Consider the following 3,231-nt stretch of genomic DNA (forward strand, 5'->3'; position numbering starts at 1 on the left):
TACCGCGCATGTCTGGAACAATTGCACAGCGCATAAAAACTTCAATGCCGTTTTTCTCGAAACCAGGTTTTGAAAGTCGGTACCATAAATATCTCAAGAACGGCTCGAGCAATTCCCAGAATCATGGGATGATTTTTTGTTTTAAAGCCAACGAAATTATCTAGTGGTGTTTGACCCATCCTTTTTTCGATATTGCAATTTTTGTATTTTTGAGAAATGTTTAAAGTCAATTTTTTCTACTAAAAACCTTACTTTTATGTTTGAATGTCCGCCATTTTGTTATGCGTTCGAATTTTAAAAAAAGGATGGGTCAAACACGAGATAATTTAATGTACTTTCATGTCGTTTTAGAATTTTTCATTTCGGATAAGCCCCCAAGCGCCAATCCATGGTACCGCAATTCATGTTTTTTTCGAATGATCATGTTCAAGGAATATTTATTTTGAAACGATGATTCTACAATTGATGAAGGGACGGTAAGGGAAAGTAATGAAGAAGGATTTTTTCGGGAATGAAGGGGAAGGGTGGAAAGGAAGGGGGGGGGTAATAGGTAGCTATGGTTAACAAGTTGTCGTTGTGACTCCTATCTTTTGTCCAATGCTGGAAGGTGCATGGGTCGAACCAAGCTGTAATCAGAGATTATAACCGGATTTGAACCCACAACACCTGCCATGGCGTGTCGCTCACTGGTACCCGTGTACCTTTGAACCACAGAGGCGCTGGACAATATATATATTGATTATACTGTTACTATTTGAATTTCAAAAATGTGAAAAGTAAGAGTGTCCATGTAAGTAAATAAGAGGCCATGATCTAAATAGTACAACATAAAACGGACAAGATTATCATAAATACCTAAGAACCCAGGTTAAAAAACAAAAACTATTTACTTGAATTTACTGAATCATTACAGGTATCATTTATTTAAAATTTCAGTTGAAAATAGATCTAAGTAGTATTTCTTAAGTGTATATCAGTACAAAGTAAATCGAAAACAAGTTGTTTCCGTTAGAACGTAAAATCCATCGTTCTCACCAAGGCCTCACGTACATCTGCATAACGCCAAACAAGACATAAATCAACAAATGAACTTAATTTACGATAAGTATCCACACGCAGCTTCATCGACTCTTTTTTCTGCTGCACGTCAGCGACGTAAGATAGCTCGAACGGGATGGTTTCTTCCTGCAGTCTGATATGGCCCAATGCCTTCTTATGGTTCGTGTAGTGCATTGATGGGAAAAATTCTCTGGTGGTACAAACTCCTCCAATCTGCTACTTAGTTGCCACCGGTAATTTTGATATCTTTGTAGCGATCAAATATTTTCTTTAGCTCGTACTCATTTTCCGGGAATGTGTCCTGAATATCCGCAACCGACAGTTGAAAACAGCTCTGAAAAAATTAATTTTCCTTCAGAATAAATATGGAAACATAATATATTATGTAAGGACGTTACAAAATTGGAACATCTAATAGGCTTTTATTCTCCGGTAGCATTTTATCCAGTTTGTTAAGATTAGCCAATGTCTTGCGTAGATTCTTCTCCAGTACGAAGCTTTTCTCGATCAACTGGCTGTTGCAAAATCGAGACAACCAACTCATTTTTCGGGTTGCTCGATTTACTGGATCCATCACTTTTATTTTCAACGGATGAATGCTTGGACGTTGCTGCTTCATTTTCCAATGAGGAAGTTGATGAGTTTGCAGATTCTTTCAGCAACCAGCGTGTATTCACTAAACGCTTCCCACCATAGTTGACGGTTTTTGGTTCTTTTTGTGCACTACACGTTGTTTCCTCAGTAGCTGCGTATGTTTGCCTTCGTCGGACTTTGAAATTTCATTGCTGCTGCTGCCAATTAAATCGACAGCCTTCGATGGAGAATCCCGGCTAAGAATGTTCTCTACACTGTTGTTGGCCTCTTGTATTTTTGCCGATGACAGCGGACTAGTGGTGTTTCCAAATATTTCCTTGGTTGGACTTTGTTTCGCTCTTGGTTAATTTTTAATAGAACGGCAACTCCACAAGTATAGGTACTTGTTCAGCAACTCCCTTTCCTTTGCAAGAACAATTTGAAACCCATTGTCGATTAAGTTGATTTTGCGAAAATGTTTTGTGCAGAATACTAAGCGAATGTGAGCTTTACTAAAAGTAACAAACATTTCCGGCATAGTTCATTGCTGCTTCCTAAATCCTACGAGAAGCTTTGCTATCTCTCATATAAAAATCATCGACGGAATCCGTGTTTTAATCTGGATCAAGCTTTTTCCTTTCGTAACTGAAAAATAAAAATCTCACTTAAAATAACGTAAACAAAGAAAACTAATGATAACAACATAAAAACTGAAAGAGAACAAGTTTTATTACCTATCGCTTCCGTTTTTCTGTAATTTCCTTTAAATGAGAACATAGGGTAGCTGATCCGGTAGTTGTGGTAGTACCAATAGTTGCGCTACTATTTATTATTAATGCATATTTTCGTCACCATAGCATTTTAGATAAAACAATTACATTCATTATATAAAACAGGTTTTTAGAAGTATTGGTAGTTAGACTACACCATTTAAAATTAAAGCATTATTTGCTAAAATGCCAATTTTCCAAAATCTAACGCGCAGTTGGAGCACACAACTATAGGCGCTCATCTATAGTTTTGCTACGATGTTTTTTCACTTAGCAACCTTGCAATGTATATGGAATAGCACAATTAAAGGAATATCAAACTTAATTAAGGAAACATTAGCGCAACTGTTGGTACAATATAATTGAATCGGAAAATTCATTTTTGCTTTATAAAGCTTCTCGTACAACGAAAGCAATTGTCTTGCCTTGTGACAAATACCTTGTATTTAATAAATTTATATCCCACAAGCATTAATTGAACCATATACCTCAATAAACAAGCAAAATGAAGGTATATTGTGCTTAGTGGCGCAACTAATGGATCATCTACCCTATTTAATATTTATTTGCGACGTGCAGGCTTCATCAGTGCAGAGCTGCCACAAATACAGATATTTGTGCATGCATAAATTTGGGACCCATCAATTATTTCAGTTGCTGTGGTTTCTGGCTCTACTAATGTTCCTGAATTTTAAAGTAGTCCATAAACTATGTATGTTATTTAAAAGATTAGATCGAGAAAATTAAATACTCCGGAGAAAACGGTAGGGTCCCAAATTTATGCATGCACAAATATCTGTATTTATGGCAGCTCTGCATCAGTGTCTTA

At 36.5% G+C, this 3,231-nt stretch overlaps 1 long non-coding RNA gene across 1 annotated transcript; it reads right to left on the minus strand.

Annotated features, from left to right (window-relative positions):
- Positions 1-916: 916 nt before the first annotated feature.
- LOC128734914 (uncharacterized) lies at positions 917-2,482 on the minus strand. The gene is made up of 3 exons (XR_008411994.1): positions 2,367-2,482; positions 1,458-2,277; positions 917-1,393 (listed from the first exon to the last, which is right to left on the minus strand). It is a non-coding gene; the product is annotated as an uncharacterized LOC128734914 (long non-coding RNA).
- Positions 2,483-3,231: the final 749 nt, after the last annotated feature.

This window comes from Sabethes cyaneus, chromosome 2 (genome assembly GCF_943734655.1).
Source record: "Sabethes cyaneus chromosome 2, idSabCyanKW18_F2, whole genome shotgun sequence".
Lineage (NCBI taxonomy): Eukaryota > Metazoa > Arthropoda > Insecta > Diptera > Culicidae > Sabethes > Sabethes cyaneus.